This window comes from Lactuca sativa, chromosome 1, assembly GCF_002870075.4.
Source record: "Lactuca sativa cultivar Salinas chromosome 1, Lsat_Salinas_v11, whole genome shotgun sequence".
Classification (NCBI taxonomy): domain Eukaryota; kingdom Viridiplantae; phylum Streptophyta; class Magnoliopsida; order Asterales; family Asteraceae; genus Lactuca; species Lactuca sativa.
In genome coordinates this window covers 172,101,338-172,121,890 of record NC_056623.2, presented here as the reverse complement: position 1 = coordinate 172,121,890, position 20,553 = coordinate 172,101,338, and positions in this window count along the sequence as shown.

Sequence of the window (20,553 nt, the reverse complement as noted above, 5' to 3'; positions counted from 1 at the left end):
GGATGGCTTGCAGTTAGATACATCAACGAACCGATCATCGATCTGTAGTGAGTTTGATGTACGAATTCACCATCAGTATCTGGAGTCAGCAGAGGTCTCTCCGCCATTGGCATCAAGGCAGGTTTTGCGTCTTGAAACTCAAACTTCTCAAGTATATCCTACACATTTTTTGCTTGATGGAGCAGGATTCCGGTTGATCTTTGTTGGACCTAAAGCCCCAAAAACATGGTCATTTTGGCTAGTGAACTCATCTCGAACCTCTTTTTCATCACTCGTTCGAACTCTTTGCATAGATGTGGAGTTGTAGACCCGAAGATAATGTCGTCCACATAGATCTGGACTAGAATCTTATCATTACCCACATGCTTTATGAACAAAGTTTGATCGATAGTGCAACGAGAATATCCATGTTCGAGCAAGTGCTCTGTGAGAGTTGCATATCACGTTCGAGGAGCTTGGTGTAACCCATACAACGCCATGTCCAACTTGTAGACAATATTAGGAAACTTCGAGTTAATAAACCTAGGAGGTTGATCAACATAGATTTCTTCTTTCACTTTACCTTACAAGAAGGCTCTCTTGACATCCATCTGATAAACAATGAAGTTCATGTAGGACTCGTATGCAAGGAAGATACAGATAGCCTCCAAGCAAGCGACCGGAGCATAAACCTCAGTGTAATCATGACCCTCGATCTGTCTAAACCCACGAACCACCAATCTTGCCTTGTTGCGTATTATGACTCCGAAATCATCTAGCTTATTGGGGTATACCCAGCGAGTGTCAAGAGACTTTTTGCCCTTAGGAAGTTCAACTAGCATCCAAACCGCAAGTTTTTCAAATTGATTTAACTCTTCGTGCATAGCATCTACCCAGCTGGGCTCATTTAAATCCATTTCAATGTTCTTTGGCTCTATTTGAGAGATAAATCAAGAATAGAGGCATTGATTAACATCTCCACTCTGGCTTCTTGTTCTAACACCATCACCCAGCTGGCCAATGACATTATCGATCGGATGATCGCATTGAGTGTGTGAAGGTATCTCCAGGATAATATCATTAAGTGAAAAGGGAAGATTATGAATGTTAATAAGACGAACCGGTCTCATTAGAAGGATCAGCCACAAACTCATTTGCGATTTGCTTAGGAAAGAGAAGTTCCATAAAAGTTCGAGTAACAGCGGAAGCATCTTTGGTCATGAACTCTCTTTCATCTGGAGTTAGAGGAATAGCATCAGCATCTGGAGCATTTTGTTGACTTGGTGATTCTGGACAAGTAATTAGAACAGATGACTCCACTGCAGGAATTGCAGATCACACTATCGGCGGTCTGTAAACAACTTATTCGTCTTCATATTCAAGTACTATCTTCGAACCATAAGTAGAACCATATAAATTATTTGAACACACATTGAACGATTTGAACAATGATGTGTAGTCAAACAGCTAATCAGGACCCACTCTAGCATCCGTTTCATTCTCCTCCAGCCAGCGCACATCGAAGGATTCTATAATTATCTTTGTTCTTTTGTTGTAGACCCTGTACGTAGTGCGAGCAGCATACCCCACAAAATAGCAGTCATTATCTTTGGCATTAAACATCGGGTTGGATTCCAGGTGAAGAAGGGTAAACGAGCAACCAAATACGCGGAAATGGCTTAAAGATGGCGTATGACCATATAGAATTTTGTATGGATTCTTCATTTGGGCTTTGTTGATCAAAACACGATTTTGAACATAACAGACGGTGTTGATCGCCTCAGCCTAAAAGAAAACAGGTAATTTGGAGTCACACAGCATCGTCCTTTCAATGTCTTGTAGCGTTCGGTTCCTCTGTTCAGCAACACCGTTTTGCTGAGGCATGCGAACTGAACTGTATTGACACATAATTCCCTTTTCTGCACAGAAGTGATCAAGAACCGCGTTCTTGAATTCTGCTCCATTATCAGTATGAAGCGCCTTCACCCGGTTATTGGTTTGGTTCTCAATCATTACAATGAACTTCTTGATCAGATCAGATACCCCAGCTTTGTTGGCTAAGAAGAAACCCACATGAAACACGAGAAGTCGTCGATCATTACAAGACAGTATGAATTCCTGTTGATGCTTAGGATATTGACAGGTCCAAATAAGTCCATGTGTAATAATTGGAGCACCTGGCTGATTGTGTTCACCTGTTTTGGCAGGTGTGGTTTTTTGTGATGCTTTCCCTGGGTACATGACACACACTTTTCAAATGTTATAAAGTCTCTAATAGGCAGGCCACACTCCATGTCAAGTTTAGCAAGATGATTTAGATTCTTAGCAATCGCATGACCAAGTCGTCGGTGCCACAACATAGCATTTTGTTCCGAGACCTTAGAAAAGAGGCAGGTGACTTGTTCAGGAATGTTGTTGTTCATGTCAATGATATAAGCATTTCCATCCCGCTTTGATGTGAAAAGAATCCACTCATCATGGATGACAATGCCTGTCTTTAAGATCATACACTCCTTTTTAGTAAAATGCGTTGAATAACCCTTGTAACAAATTTGAGACACACTCAACAAACTATGCTTTAACTCGGGGGCATGTTTGACGTTCTCAAAACTCAGCACTGCGTTCGTCACAGTTCCTCTTTGTATAATTTTTCCGCCTTCTCCACCCACAAAGGAAACAAATCCCCCATTAAAATTTTGAATATCGTGCAATTGGGAGATGTCTCCTGTCATATGTCGGGAACCACCGTTGTCGACATACCAAGGTCTGACGACATTCTTCCGCAACTGTCCCTACAAGATAAGCGGGATCATTCAGATTTGGGGACCCATTTCATTATTTTCCTGGGTTGACCCTTTACGATCATAGATTTATCTTTTGACCTTTTGGATTTGGAATCATCAAGAAAAACATTGTCAAAGGATGATGATGATTGGTTGGAAGTTAATTTGGGCACCCACTACTATTTAGATTTCTTGAAAATCACGGGTGATTTTGAAACAATTTTCTTTTTAGTATGCTTTGAGCAGTTAGATTTTCTACCAGAAGTGGTTGAAGATCCAGATCCACTCTTTGACGAAACCGATCTTGACTTAGTCTTGATCGACTTTGGCAAACTGTTTGAGACTTTGTGATTGAAAACCTGTTTGTTCTTTTGAAAAACTACCGTTTTTGTCTTTTGATGAATCTTCCAATCATCATCTCAAGGATGAGATCTCGAGAATTTTCTAGTTAAATACCTTTCTTGAGATTCGTTATCTCTCCTTGGTGAAGAAAACTGCACAAACACTCTATTAGAACAATTTCTAGCAATATGATCGGCAGTACCACAAATGAAAAAAAATTTGCTTATTAGCACTAGACATGATACCGCCTTGATCAAACTTCATGCTCTTTTCTACTTTTCTAATTTTTCCGCATGTACACGTGCATGAGTTAGACTGTGTGACAAATTTAAAGGTATGGATGTGCTAGTGTCGGATGTGAAAGGTTTCTTAAAAGCAACACCACATTTTTCAGAATTATCAGTTTTAGACATCACAGCATCACAAACAAAAACATCATTCTTAACATTAGACACAGACTCATCACAAAAGGAAACACCAAACTTAGACACCAATTTACTAGACTCAGACTTCTCATCTCCTTGTTTTCCTTGGCTTACTGACACATCTGCATTTGAAGTAGAAATGTTAGTATCCAAAACCGTAGCACTAGGTCCTGTCGCCTGTTCAGCAGTTGGTTTACCATAAATCATGTATGGTTCTCTACCAATTTCTTCTTGGGTCAAAGGAGTAGGAATATAGGTGTGACTGAATGGAGGAGGGACACTCTCATATCCTAATCCTACATGCTTTTGATCTTTCCACTTCATTTGTTCTTCAATTATTTTTGCAACCTTTTCACTTAACACATCGAACTTCTTAAAGTTAAAATCAGCATTTTCAAAACGAATTTTCAATGTGTCAAGCTCTTTGGTTACAGCAGCAAGTTTATTTTTGATGTGATCATAATTCTTACACTTGTTTCTGTAATCTTTTTGCAATTTCTTGAAATCTTTAATTTTAGATTCTAATTTTTCCTTTAATGGCTTTTGTTCTTACCTAATAGTGTACCGTTCATATTTTAACTCTTCATTTTCTCTCTTAATCAGCTGAATTTGGTCACGTAGGAATTTTATAGTTTTAATGCAAGATTGAGAACAAGCAATTTCACTAACCTCCGGCTTTGCAAACTTTGGCGTGGTTTGAACCATGAATGTGAATTGGAGTTCCATCATTTCTGCTTTTGGGTCAGTCGCAGCTTCTCCTTCAGCAACATCATTGATTTGGGCGAGATGAGCATTTTCAGGTCCTGAGATGCTCAGAGCCTGAATTTGATCCCCCCCAGTTAAATGAATAAGCCACCATGGCGAGATTAGTTGTCTGATTGTTGACGGTAGCTCCTCTGCTGGTATTCACTGGCACCATAGTTCTTTCACCCTTTCCCCTTTTGTCAAGCTTTGGGCAATCTCTGGCGAAATGACCGGGTTCATGGCAGTTGAAACAGCGAAGTTTGCCTTTGTTGAATCCAACCTTCTTTTCTGCATTCATGACCCAATTATTTTTGCCTCTCCTTTTGGAAAACTGTTTAGCTCTGAACACGACCATAGCAATTTGCCATGTTATGTCCATTTTTTCAACATCTTCTGGATTGATTTGGTTCAGATCAGCAAATGACAATTGAGGGGGCAGCTCACCAACTACAAAAGCATTATAACAATTTACAAGACCAGTTCCAAAATCCAAATTTTTAGCATTTTCATTTGGAGCTGGAGTTGGGTCAGGAGCTGAAATGGCAACTGGAACAGATGTCTTTGAAACGGAAGCACTTTGCGGGTAGGAAATTGAAGAGCAAGTGTTTTGCCTAGATGGAGTGACGTATGATGATGGTTGGGAGGCAGTAAATGGTTGAACTTGAGGAGTGGTGAAAGATGAAAAAGCATTGTTGGATTGAGTTCCCAAATTCGTAGTGGAGTATGAATTTACATGGTTGATCTCTCTCTCTGCTTGTCATCCAGTTCACAAGCTTTAATTATTGCCATGGTTTCAGCTAAACTTAGACGATTTAGATCTTTTGTTTTCTTAATTACAGCAACATTCATATCCCAAGACCTTGGTAGAGAATTTAGCAACTTTTTGTTTATTTCTGACTTAGACACAAAAATTTCGGTTGAACTCATTCCAGCAGTGAGTGTAGTAAATCGATGCAATTAAGTTTCCAGAGTTTCTCCAAGGACGTAGTTAAACATATTAAACTTTTGTCTCAATATATCCTGACGGATTTCTTTCATGTCTTCATTTCCTTCATAGACTTCAATCAAAGCTTCCTACAGAGCTTTGGCTGAAGTGTATTCTCTAAAACCTTGTGCAATCTCTGGAGATAATGCCATTGTGAGTGTAGCCAATGCCTTTTCTTGATCTTCAATTTTTTCAATGTCACCATCTGTGTAATTTTCAATTTTTTTGTCAGTGATTTTTCTGTCTTCAAGTGTTGTGGTGATATTAATTGTTCCTCTTAAAATGCTTCTCCAAATTTTGAAGTCTTTCATTTTAATGTATTTTTCCATTCAATAATTCCATTTAGGAAATCCTTCGGCTGATAGCAACCGAGGAATTCGAGTGGTGCACTACTACAAAAACAGCCTTTTACGACGCGCAAATTGCGACACTCATTGATCTATGATACGCAAAAGAGAGTGACATTAAAAAAGAGTCATCTATTCAAAAAATTTAAGGATTTAGGTAACGCATTACTGCGTGCCCTTAAATTAATGTCTCATGTAAAAAAAATTAAAAACACGGAGGGAACTTTATCTAAAACGTGCGTCCTTTGTGAATGTCGCTTAATATTTTTTTTAAGAAACGCGCGTCTCCTTCGTCTTAGAGGGAAAATGAAATCCCCAAATTTTTTAAACCCCCGCCTTCTTCTCCCTTTCATCTACCCCTCACCCACATCCACTGCGTTCAATCCTCGATGCCTCTTCTAGCCTCAGACTGTGCCGATTAAAAACTATAATTCATCAACCGTCAATCGAAACTACCAATTGAACAAGCCCTAATCGACACCTCCACCTTCTCGTCTCTCCTTCTCCACCAGCTTTTATCGCATCTCTATCCTCCTCCTTCTCGTCTCACCTTCTCCATTGACAACACCAACACCATTGTCACGATCTATTCCAACACCCACCACAGTCAAAATTGATGAAACCATACCTCCTCCTGCTTCCAACGCCTCAAAATGGATTGCATATGTCGACGCTTCTTGTTTTTATTATCCCATTTCTTTCAAAATCAAATCGACCCAAAACCCTAGTTCTTGTTGTTCAAATCAATTTCAATGTTGAACCTCCGACTTCATTGGTTTGAAGAAAAATATATTGGAAACAGTGTATCGGAATCCAGTAGTGGCGGTAATTGGTGAGAACGGTTCATGGAAAAGAACTCAACAATCTTAGATATTACACAAAAATGGCTACATGAAGACCGGAACCATCCCAGTCACCCAGACCCACCGTGTTGCCATCGTCTATGTTTCTAGGTAATCATATTCTCACACCTTAATTTTTACCTCTCATGTATCTGTGCGACTTTGATTACTTCCTTGGATCATTTGAGGTTCCTTTTTTATCCTTCTTTTCTCCCAATGTTTCAATACACATGTGGTTAAATTACACATGGGATCTCATTGTTTATTCATTTAATTGGAAGGTATGATAAGAGCTAGAATCTCTCAAGTAAGTTATGCCCCTGTAAAGGTATTGGTGTAAAATTTCATTGGTTTGGTTTTAGATCCTTTATAATTACTTCTGAAAGCTACTCTACACAAACTCAAAATGCAGGGCCTTTGTCTATATTAACAAAGAAGTTAAGTAATTGGAATGAGTATTATGAATGGTGAGGCATCCCTTTAGATTCTCATGTTGCGGTGCGTCTTCACTGGGTAATGATGCAGTTTCATATACTTCATAGAAAGTATTGCTTGTTTTTTTTAATGAATTGATTGATGTAGTGGGTTCATCAGAGGGCTTGGAGAGGACCCGAAGCCTCTAACATTTTCATTCCATGACAAGTACAAACAGGGGCCCCTGTTATCAGTTGTAAGTATTGATTTGATTATATATATGATGGGATCTGAAACCAATTTCAAATACATATATGCATTTAGAGGTGGAAATCAAAGAAGAAGATTATCAGAGGACAAAAAGGTCAATTTCAATTGCATACCTGGAGCCTACGGGCATGAGTGCGCAGCTGTTCGACTGCCCCTGAATGGAAAGTGTCACATGCAGCCATCATTACATTGATGTCATGCTGTTGAAGCCAGTAAGCCACCTATGTACACAACATTTCACATATTATTTTTTTGTTTTTCGTATGCCAAGATTCGATTTTTAATATTTTTTTATACCTTGGCAAGATTGATTGACTTTCCAACTCTGTTGACTCCAACAAACACCACAACATATGGTTTCCTTTGCTCCTTGGAAACATGAACATTTCTCAGAATGTCAATAGAATGCCTTGGAGTCAAGATACGAACAAGAGCATCTTTCATAGCAGCCTGCACTCGATATCAATTTCATATTTTTTATAAATTAACTAACCATGAAATACCCAAAATTACAAAAAAGGACAGAGTTTACTAACTCACCTGCACTGTTGACGTAAAAGAAGCAAGCATTTTCCCCACCAGGCTGATTGCTACAGACTTGCAAATTTCTCAGCAATCTCTTCAGCCTATGCCCCAAAAGGGTAGATTTGTAAATCATCAACTTCTTCATATTTTTTATCCAAGAAAGTCAACAAACTTGATATTGAGAATGAAAAAGCATACCACATTCTTGGTCATAAGTCTGTCTTTTAGAGCCTTCAAAGTTGGTTCAAGATCTGCCTTCTCCAAATTTTCCTTCCCAGCAATACTGAATAAACAAGATTTTAAAAAAATTAGGAGATGGTTCTTTATTTTTCAATTAAAAACTCTATGGTTAAAGTGGCTGAGTGGGTAATGAGTAATGACATCTAAATGGATAAACTGTTGTATACATAAGGAGTGTAGCCTTTCTAGACTGAATAGACCATCTAAACGAGACTAAATGACCATTTTACCCTTACATTCCCAAGAAAAACAAATTTCACAATATTCATCATTTTATATGTTAAAGGAGTTGTGAGGAAAAAAAAAGGTAAGAAATGCTAAAAATGAAAAAAAATACGAGTTATAAACTAACCTTTGGAACATGGATGAAAACCATCCTTTCTTCTTTGAATCTACTTTCTTATCTGTCTCTGCTTCATCATCATCTGTGAAATCTAACTTGGTCTCTTTGTGTGAATCATCCCAAACTCTATTCTTTTTTTGCAGGTTTTTTCTTTGGTTCCTCTTTGGAAACCTTGTTAACAACAGGGTTATTAGCTTTCTTCCCACCTTTAGAATGAAGCTTCTATAACTTATTTACATCAAACGCCCCTCCATTAGTATTACTATCACCATTTTCTTTACCATTGACTCTATCCCTACTCTCTACTTCCCCATTGGATTTGCATCCACACTTCCGTTTTTACATGAGAGAGATCAGGACAGTTGTGTATTCTCAGTTCCTGGAATCTTACAAGAGTGTCACCATTGAAGCCATGGCAAAGGCGTTTAGCGTCACAGTTGATTTTATTTATCTGTAAGAAAATTATCTAACATTATTTTCGTTGAATTATTTGTTCCTATCTGTATCATGAGGATATTCAGGTCTTTTTAACAACGTGTGTGTGATTGTTTGAATTTGGTGGGGGAAACAGGGAGCTGTCACTATTCATTGCAGCAGGGAAGCTTCATTGCAAGATCGAAAAAGTAGCAGGTGTTTTGGAAACCAACCACCCGGATGCAAAGAATGCTCTTTATCATATCTTATGCTTTTAGTTCTTCTCTAGCTGTTCCAAGAACAGAGAAAATATTGGAAATTCAGGTCTGATGATTCAGCCTTATTTAATTTCTTATGCTTTTAATTCCGGAGTTAAATCCTTCTCTTGGATTCATATTTCACTATTGTTGTGTTTCATAGATCCACCATTGCTTAAAGGTAAAGTTTGCTACCAAAATATGCCAATCATCGATTGGTAGCTCAGTATTTTACTCTGATCATTCAGCCATGAAATGAAAATAAGACCTTTGACTGAGGACCAGAGAGTCTAAATGCTATCCCAGTCACTTCACCTTATCCCTGAATTGCTTCCAGATATAAGTAATAATATCAAATGATATGAATGGATCATGATTGTTGAATCTAATGTAAACTAAGTTTCTAATAAAGATTTCTTATTTATAATAAGTTTAAATTACTATATATTATGGTGTAAAAGTTAAAATACTTTGCTTATATCTGTAAAAAGAGTTTACTTTTTAATTGTAGGCTTTTGGTTTTTAGTTGGTTTTTGAGGTTTTAAGTTGCATATCTTTTTAAATCTGTTTTCAATTGATAAGCTATAGTATATAGTTTCTTTTTAAATTTGTTTTCAGTTGATAAGTTGTAGTATGGTTTTACTTTTACACTTAAGTTTTGTTACATAAATCCTTTTTTTTTATTTTTGTTGGTTGGCTTAATGATTAATGGATTCTGGTATCAAGGCTGATGACATGCTAGTAAGTACCAACACCTTAATTCCTTATTTATTTTTTGAGTAAACTACAACAATGGTGCCTGTGCTTTTTGAGTTTACTATGTTTAGTCCAAAATTGAGGATCTTCCTTCATTACCAACTTATCAGCTTCTATTGGGTTGTTCTATTGGGTTGAAGCAGTGAAACCATGGCCGATAAGTCTCACTCACCCCGAGTTGTGACCCTGTGTCATCGAGGAACTCAGTTTACTTATTGGAAGGGTAGTTTTGTAATTATTTGGTGTGTTGTAGTTAATGCTTATTGGTTGAATGAATGTTATTGATAGAAGGGTAGATTAGTACTTATTAATTTATTATTTACATATAATACAAATCAAGCATTTTTTTTGGCAGAATGAATGTTATTGATAATTCATTGTGTTGTTCTTCTCAGCTTACAAGTGAGCCACACACATCTCATGGAATATTCAATTTTGACTAAAAGGTAAATTATTAGTCTTGTATGCTTTACAAGTTTTCCATTTTTATTAAATTATGTCATTTTATTGTTAATTGTTTTTGAAATTTGTATGCAGGGATTCACAAGAGGTGGCATTGTGCAACAGTAAGTTGAAACATATAAGTTTCTATTACAGTGTTCATAACTATGAAATTTGAACTTAGAACCTTTAATCAGATGCAATTACCAACAACAATTAAACAATTATAGTGGAAAAACAAATTAAAGCTATATATATGGCTGAATTTGCTTATTTGGTTTTAAACTTTTGCGCAGGTCCAGTGGAAGAACATAAGTCGTTTATGCAGTAGAAAAGAAATACTGACAGTGGATGGAGAGTATCTAGGACCAACAATGTAGTAATGTAGTATTAGGTTATATAGTTGAGGAAAACCTCTTAATAACAATGTATAATCGGATCCCTTTAATACCAATGTATTACAATTTTTTGACATGATGTTATGGATGAAATTGATTGTTTTGGTACGTATTTGTTTCCATATTCTTGTATTATGCGTAAATGAGTGTCGTAAAGATGCGTCGTAAATGTATATCGTAAATGGTTCTTGAAGTTTATGACACACAAATGCGTGTTATCTTCATTTATGACAGGGGCTTTAATGATACGCAATGCGTGTCCTAAACGTGCGTCGTAAGGTTACGACACGCAAATGCGTGTCGACTTCCTTTATGATAGGGGCTTCCTTGATACGCATTGTGCGTCGTAAATGTGTGTCGTGAATGCGTGTCATAAATGCGCGTCGCAAAAGCGCGTCGTCTCTCTTTACGACAGGGCCTTCCTTGACGTGCATTTGCGCGTCGTCTGAGCCTTTTACGATGCGCAATGAGCGTCGTAAAAGGCTGTTTTTCTAGTAGTGGTGGTTCCCATTATGGTGTCTAATTCATGATGTGTTGATGAGATTTGGGTGTCCATTTTGCCTTTTTTTATTTAGGAATGAATAGATCGAAAACTTTAACAACTGAGATGCTTAAAATTAAGATGCTTAATCTTTTAAGGAATTTGCGACCGCACACTTAACCGTACACGTTCCAACCGCACACACTTAACCATACTCGTTCCAACCGCACACACTTAACCGTACACGTTCCAACCGCACACACTTAACCGTACATGCAGCTGTACACACAACCATACATCCAACCGTACACCCAACCGTACACCTTCAAACTCAGACGTACACCTTCAACAGTCAACTGCACACCTTCAACAGTCAACCACACACCTTCAACAGAACACTCAAACAATATTGTAACCAATTCAGAGTGTAAAATGAGTGGAAGAATAATTAAACCAAGCATGCACACATTTATATCACATAAATGTCAAATACACCTTATGAAACACACACATACGTCACCTAACACTAACACAGACTCCTACTATTTATATCACCCCAACAACACATCAATGTACAGCCACACATGCGTGTGCGGCCGCACATAAGGTGTACGGCCGCACACAGACATAAAACAACCATTACTAAAACCAAACCCTAACAAAACCAATTACAAGATAGATGCCTAGCGCAAACCACTATATAATGACCTATCACCATGAAGCCTTATACAAAGATGTCATTCGATACTTCTCAATAAGTATTCGATTGTAATTCACGGGAAACCACACAAGCTATTAGTCATCTCTCTTGATGAATAACGAAGTGATCTTTTCCTAGGATCTCACTGCATTTGTGTCGAAATACTTTTGACATCACAGAACCAAAATTTTCTTATTTTGCTTCTTATCTTTTTCTTTGGCACACTTTTCACTCACGAAATCCTTGAGGTTCTGAGTAAAACCAACTCGGGATGAGGATTTCACAAGTCTGGCAAATGACTTCGCTTTTAAACCAAAAGTGAAAGAGCCCAGCCTCCATTCCGAAGGTTTCATTATTTGTCCTTATTCGTTAAAGTACTATCAAACAGACAACCGATGTGACGGTTTGGTTGCCATGCGATTTCCAAGGCAAAAAGTGATCATTACTTTTTAGACGTGACTATCTTTATGGCTTTAAGTTCGATTTTCAAGGTGAAACGTGGCATGATATTAATTGCAACCGTTTAGAATTCAAATTCAGTGTATGTATAAAAGGGGATTTGGGGATTCTATTCCAATTTTATGCTAACTTCAAATTCTCAAATGATTTATGCTTCTTTTCTCTTTGATAGTCTTCAACTTCTTCAAAAACCTAAGAATGGCGGCTAAGCAAGGTCAACCATCTCAAACAACTGATGATGTTTCTTCTTAACCCATCATGAGGATTCAAAGCACAAACTATCAAGTTCATGGAGATGTCAATGCTTATGCAGAGGTTTTATAGATGCTCAAAGTTGCTCTTTAAAATTATGTGTTGTCGACGGCTATGTTTAACTCGTTTTCTGTACCACTTTCTTGGCTGTCACTTGTTGCTTCTACAGCCACTTACAGCAAGACGATGAAGATTGTGACATTTAAGATGGTGAATGACAAGAAATTCAGGTTATCGAAGAAACTCTTATGTTGAACCTTTCTACAAGGTAACAAATGAACAAGGCATTCATATGTTCAATGAAATTGGTTATCATCCTATTCTTACTAAGATCAGTAAGTTTAAGAAGTCTGGATTGCCTTGAATTTGGAACTTTTTAGTTGGTATATACCTTCGATGCTTGATGGGTCGAAGTGTGGGATTAGAAAGATCGATTAGAAGTTTATGCTATGGTGGCTAGAATATACTATGATTTATCGGTGGACTATGCAACTGAACTATAGGATGAGTTTGTGGAGAGTATTGGAAATACAAATGTTGTTGATGGGATTTCTTGTGCTCGCTATTGGAGTCTCATTCTGAAATTTGTTTATGAGAAAGAAGGAATTATGTTTCCTAAAGGTGAAGAAACAGCAGAATTCTCAACATATCATTATCCCAAAACAGTCGAAGACAATCTCGATGTGTTTCCTGTTGTTGCTCGTATTCCAGATGCGACGCTTTGAAAAGTTAATCTAGAAAATCCCATATTGGTAGCCTATTTGCAGACTAGCAATCCATCAGTTGAGACTGGAGTGTTGCTGCAAAAGTCTAATGAAGGTCCTTCGAAGAAGCACAGAGGATCAAAGAAGGATGATCAGCCTAGTCCTTTGAAATCTAGTCCTGTACCAGTTGAAAATTTTTCTAAGTCTCCAAAGAAAGCAGTTAAGGGAGAAAAACCTTCGAAGAAACATCCCAAGCCTATTGTTGAAGAAACAGCAATACCTTCGAAAGAAGTGATACCTACGAAATCAGGTGTGATGAAACGATTGAAGAAAATGGCTCATAAACCACGCCATTCGCCTAAACGATCATCAAGTTTTTCTCCATCTTTTATTCGCAAGCCTCAACTCAATACTAAGGGGTTGTCATTCGCAAAATTCTAACACCAGTATACCCAACTTCAAGGAAAAGGCGTGTTGAAGACATGGACAAACGAATTTCGAAGAAACAAAAGAAGCAGAGGAAGTTGATTCTCATTGAAAACTCCATTGATGATGAAGTAGTTCCTAAATCTCCACTTGGAGGTGACAAAACGGGTAATTCTTCACATGTGAGGGGTTCCCCAGTCAAGTCAAATCCCAAGGCGACAGGAAATCCTGATGGTAATATGGAAGCTTCTAAATTCGACACAACCATCAATCAAGGTGAACAACCGAAGACTTCTACTCCTGAGTAGACAATTGTTAAACCACTCAGAGTGTCGACTACCGAATCAATTCTTAAGGAGGTTCGCACTTCATGCATCACTGCGAATATATCTAATATGGACGCAAATGTCAATAAGGGTGATGGAGTATAGAATAATGAAGACCAAGGTAATCCTTATCTTATTGTTTCTTGTACTTTCGAAACAACTATTGTTGATACCAAAGTCTCTCTACCACCATTCCTTATTCGTGTTACATTAGAAATACCTACATCAACCCACTCACCTACCTTCGATAATATAATGCCGCAACCTATTACTTCCTTATTACCATCCCAATCCATAGAAGGTCCAAAGATAGTTAATGATGATGAAACTGATGATGGTGAGTTCATGGGTTAGTTTGCGGACACAGAGTTTGATTCTGAAGAAGAAAACATACCTGATCATATGTTGATGTCTGGAAAGCAGTTTAAGACTTTGAATAGGAAGCTTAATTCTTTGTTCCAATTACAAGCAGAATCAGGGTGTAAACATTCAGTTTCAGGCATAGAGGAGGATGTGATGCTAAAAGCTCAAGAGCATCATATTCAAGACAAACTTGATCAGATGGACAAGTGCAATGAGTTACGAGTCCAAACTCAGTCCAGAAAGTTTAATGGTGCTCTTCGTGAATTGAAGTTAGTTGCGAAAGAACGGCATTTTATTTTTATTCGAGATATCAAAACTGTTCGAGAAGATGTGAATCGAAAAATTCAAGAGTTACGGGTTGAAATGGAACAGAAGATTAACGCCTTGACTCACAATTATTCTTCTCTTCTTACGAAGGTTGATCTAATTATTGAGGCATTTATAAAAAATGGTTCAGTGGTATAACTCCATGGCTCCAAAACTTGATAAGAAGGCTGAAGTAGATGTTACAAGTTTTGAGAATGTTTCAAAGTTGTTGGGTGAATTAAAGGATCAAGTGACAGAATGTAGATCTTTGTCATCTTCTTTACTTACTCCTGAGTTCTTAACTTAGAAATTTTGCATGTTTGAGTCAACCATTCACAAATAATTGGCTCCACTTGTGAAGTTTGCAAATTTCATGCCAACCATTCACAAAGAATTGGCTCCACATGTGAAGTTTGCAAATCCCCAACACCATTTTCTCTCTTCCTCTCTCTATAACCACAAAATATCTCCATAAAATGAAGCCAAAAACACACCTTAAACTCTAAATATGTATCATCTAGGGTTGTACTTCAAGGTAATCACGAAAATCCTTCAATCTTCCTTCAAAATCTCAAGTTTTCTTACATATCTTCTTCTTCTACACCATTCTATTGATGGATTATGAATCATATGTCATAAACACGATTTTTATGATTACGGTGATATTATTTCACCCAAACACCAACATGCATGTGATGATCTTCAAGCTTAGAGGCTTGATCATCAAAGTTTGTGGTTAAAAAGCATTCAAACAGGTTCATAAAGGATTTATTCCCAAATAAATATATAAAAGTTATTTTCTGATCAAATCCTATTTTTTCCAGAATTCCATCAACAAAATGAGATTTTCCACAAATTTTAAGAAAATAATTCATTTTTCTCGAATTAATATAATTATTGCAAAAAAATAGGGAAATAATTCATATAAATACTTTATGAGGTCTATAAATCCTAGGTAAATTTGTGGATGACCCCTAAAGTGAATGATGACAGCTCAGTGCGTTTCATCGATTTTTGTTACTGTTTTCTATGGTTTTGAATTTTCTTTTTGTTTAATTCAAATAAATCATAAAACCGCTTTAACTTATGTGAAAAGGCTATATACGATTTTGTGCAGATCCTACCTAAAGTGGAGTAAGCAGGAAAAACATTTTCATAATTTTTCATAATGCATTCCTATTTTTCCCTGATTTTTGTATTTATAATGGACTAATAATGGGAAAAATATTTGTACTCATCCAAAATTCATGAAAAATTACCAGAAGACCTTTTAACTTAGAAATTTTTCATGTTTGACTTAACCATTCACAAAGAATTCTCTCCACTTGTGAAGTTTGAAAATGTCATGCCAACGGATGCCCCTCCTGTGGTCACAGGGGTGCAAGGTGGAGAAAGTAGAAATGTTGGCAGCAGTAACGGCGAAGGAGGGTCTGGAAAATCAAATCAAGATGTGAAGGTAGTTGGAAACGTTATAACTACTCAAATTCCAATTTCCTTACAAAAAACATCCATGATACCATCATCATCAACAACAACAAAACCAATTACCAAGGGAATTGTGATTGGATCTGCAAGTGGAGGTTTAAGTTCTTCGAAACCACCTACTACAATTCAAGAAATGCAGAACAAAGGAAAGGGTATTTCTACTGAGCTTTCTGCTGAAGAAAAGAAAGTTGCTCTGGAAAAAGAGATAGAGAAACAAAAGAAAATCCAGAGTATTCTTCATCAAAGAGCAAATGACCCTCCTAGTCTCAACAAAGGTGGTCCTGCAAAGCTTTATTCTTATGAATATATCGAAGCTTTAGTTGTTTTGGGAGAGATGCATGATTTTGAAAAAGTACCGAAGAAATGCTACGATACAGAGAACACTGACTTCAACCAGTTGGAATTCCCAATCAACAAAATGATGTTCTTAGATGAGCATATTTAGATTGTAGATCAATACAAAGACAAGATTGAATTCAAACGTATGAAGTTTCGATTCCATGTAGTGCTTCGAAAACAGGAGGAGGAGATATGGTCTTTTTTCAAGATAGTTCGGGTTCTTAATGTATCTAAAGATGTTCTATTTAAGGGTATGTCATAGAATTATCGATATCATGTAGTCCGAGCCAATATTGTTGCATTCGACTTCTCAGTTGCAGACTTCCCTTCAATGAATCTATATAAGCTGATGATTGTTGCAAAGATAATGATGAGTGTTGATGTTTCAAAGCTGAAAGTGACAAACAAAAAAGATTTTATGATGGTTTTTTCTAACTTGAAAGTGTTTATTGATGGATACTATGGTTCTTTGGCATTAACAGATGTTGGGTTAGCGTTAGCATTCGATAAACATATCACTGTTCCTTAAGCCATGTTAAAGAGTAAAGCTAGCTTAAAAGATTATCAAGACGGAGATATTTGCTTGAAACCTCTAGAAATTGTGTTTGTTGGAAAAAACAAGAAGGGTAACAACACAAAATTTTTGTTTCAAGTATGTGATGTTGAGAGGTATCCTACTTCTCATTACACCGATCTCATGATTCAAATGAACAGTTGTGTCAAGAACAATGAAATGGATAAAGGTGATATTCAAAAGGTGATAAATTGGTATGTTGCAATTTGAAGGGTTATTCACCAAGCTGCTACAATGTTGTCGTCTTAAACTCGACACTTCTCACAAAGGGGAAGACTGTAGATGTCGAATAGTGTTGTGAGGTTTCGATTGCCTTGAAAAGTTTTGATAGTTGGTAATGTTATTTTAGGGGCATTTTTGTTTTGAAACTTTCATGTAAAGTCCCTTATATTTTTTGTGTGCTTTCTGTATCTCTATAAATAGGGAGATGTACTAGAGATAGTTCGGAACTTTTGTGATTTTGTCAAAACTCTCTCTATACTTTGAAAGCATAATTGAGCCAAATAGACTTTATTTAGATCTCGTGTTCATCATTCTTACTTTACTCTGATATTGTAATTCAAGCTTGATTTCATTACATTCTACAATCTTGACTATAAAGGACACACAAACTATGGATGATTTTTCTACAAAGATCACCAACATAGTCAGTAATATTCGAGCCTCAGAAGACAAGGTTAAGGAAGCTTATGAGGTAAAGAAGCTATTACAGGTTGTTCAGTCTAAGTTTGTGCAGATTGCGTCAATGATTGAGCAATTCACAGACTTAGAAAGACTGATCGTTCAAGAACTAACCAGGAGATTGAAGGCGCATGAAGTGCAGGTACACGGTCAGAATGATAATGAAGAGAAGAAGTTGTTGCTAACTCATTAGGAGTGGCTTGATAGATCTACGAAACGAGTTGAGGACGGAAATGAGTTATTACTAACTCATCAGAAGTGGCTAGAGTCTCATGGTCGTGGCGTCAGGCAGTAACAATAACCGAAGAGGTTGTAGGGGCGGTGGGACCCACCAGAACCAAGTAGAAGGTCGAAATTCATTTGTTACTTGTGATAAAAGTAAGATACAATGCTACAATTGTCAACATATCGAGCACTAAGCCTCAAAGTGTAAATATCAAAGGCATGAAATAAATCAGGAGGCAAATCTAATAAGGAAGAAGAAGATGACGAGTCAGCACTATTAATGTCAATGTATAACTCTATTGAAGCGCATGAGGAGGTATTATTGAACGAGAAAAATATAACCCCAAAGTTAAAATCCACAAGTGATGAACCTTATAGGTCTGATATGTGGTACCTTGATAACGAGGCAAGCAATCATATGACCGGGCAAAAAGAAAAATTTAGAAATCTTGATGAGACCATTAGGGGATATGTGAAGTTCGGGGATGGATCAAAGGTTCAAATAGAAGGCATGGGGTCTATATTTTTTCAACGTAAAAGTGGCAAGCAATAGTTGTTACCACATACGTACTATATCCCAAGCTTATGTAATAATATCATAAGCTTGGGACAACCTGCTCAAGATGGTAACGGAATTCGAATGCTTGGTTCTTTCCTATGGATTCACGATAGATCTGGTAAGTTACTCATGAAAGTAAGACAATCTCTAAACAGGTTCTAACATCCAGTTTTTTTCTTAGGGTTTAGCAGATAGAAATGTTGATTATACGATTCGATAGCTAAGTAAAATAAATTGAATATTAAGTCTAGAGTGTAAAATGATACCTTTAGAAAATCAATTTTGTAGAGGCAACTAACTTTGGGTTAGATTTTGGCATAATGCAAAACCTTAGGGACTAATTATGCCAAGCTATGAAACCTTGGAATCTTGTAACAACATTTTTCAGTTGGTTTCCATTTCGTGCTGGTGATCAAGGATTGGGTATTATCAGGCTTAGGATCCTTGAATAAGTTAGTTTTGAGACTCATTTGGAGGTGGATGATGTTTAATGGATGATTCGAGTATTCGGTTTGTGTTTTAGAGTTAAAGGGTATTTTGGTAATTTGTCAGCTTGGACTTATGTGGAAAGGGATATTCGTTCAGGATATCATAAGGTAGGTACAATTTGATTGAAGGGTAGAGCTTCTAGTTACCTTTTTATGGATATAAGTATCGTCAGAATCAGGTTTACAACAAAGGAGTTAGATTGATCTTTGGAGTATTTACAGTTAAGGGGGTAAAGCAGTACGTGGGGCGTAGAACAAGCTACGCTTAGTGTACATGTGTTGAAGCGAGTACGCGTGGCGTAGCAAGTGGTACGTTTAGCATACTCACACGAAGGTGATTGATCGGGGATCCGAAGGTGTACGCTGGGCATACATATGTTTATGCAGGGCGTACGCTAAGATCTTGAAAACCCTAATTTTCGGTTTTGGCCACTATTTAAGCATCCTCATGGAATTGAAACCCTCATGTTATCATCCTCTTTGTCCTTCCTTACCCTACACTCGAACCCTAATTCCAGTCTTCTATGTTTTGAGCTTAGAAGGTCATTTTAAGGTGGATTTTGGTGCTTTGAAGGAAGGTGGTCATCCTTGAAGCTTCATTAGAGGGGTGCAACCCCATATTTCATTTGAGGTATAAAGTCTTGATCTTGGTGCTTCTTAGCTTAGATCTCTTTTGGTTTGGGTTTATGAACCCATTTGGTCCCATTGATGAGATCTTATGAGTTCATATCATTTCTGGAGCTTAGAGTTGCTACTCTTGGTGTTATTTTGGTCCTTGAATCATAAAGTTGCCATTTTTTAGGTCGAGGTCCATCCATGCATGATTTAGGGCAATTTTCATGAAAGTAGAAGGTTATATTTTGAGTTTGGGTTCTTGTTGGGAATGCAAAGTCACCAAGTCAATGACTTTATGGGTCTAGACATTGTTTAGGACTCAGAACTGTGTTTGGACCTTTGGACTAGGCATTAAGTGCTTAATGACTAAAGTGGGATTCATAGAGGAGTACGTTGGGCGTACATGCCTGTATGGGCAGCGTAAAAGCCCTCAAGCAAGTACGCGCAACGTACAGCTAAGTACGCCCTGCATACTCAATCAAAATCGACCTCACATTTATACGCCTCGGGTTGGGCCATTTCTTGGACCTAGTTGTTGTGGGCCTTCGTGGGCCATCTGAAACCAGGGTTTTAGACTAAGGTAATTATTAGGCTTTAGGGTAAGGCTCATTAGTGAGGTCTGGGCCCAATTTGGAAAATTAGGCCATAAGTGGGTAATAATTGGGCTTTGGATAATTAGTGGTTAATGGGCCAACAGAATGTAAAGTGTATTGGACTAGAAAGAGTGGTTGGGACTTAAGGCAAGGCTCATGTATGGGTCTTGGGTACAATTTGGAAAATTAGGCCACTAGTTGATAGCTTTGGACAAGGCTAGATGAGGGTGAGGGGTAAAGTGGTCTTTTTACCCCATGTATGGAGTTGTGGTTATGGATTGGAACCAAATTTTTAATTGGGTATTGTTTTGTTATTGTTAGTTTGAGTATCTGTCAGCCAGCAGCCAAAGGTTTTCTGTATGATTCAGTAGTGTGAGGTGAGTCTTCTCACTATATCCATGGGTCAAAGGCACTAATTCCAACCCATTACGTGTTATGTGGTATGTTAGTTGTCTCTATGATACTTGCATGG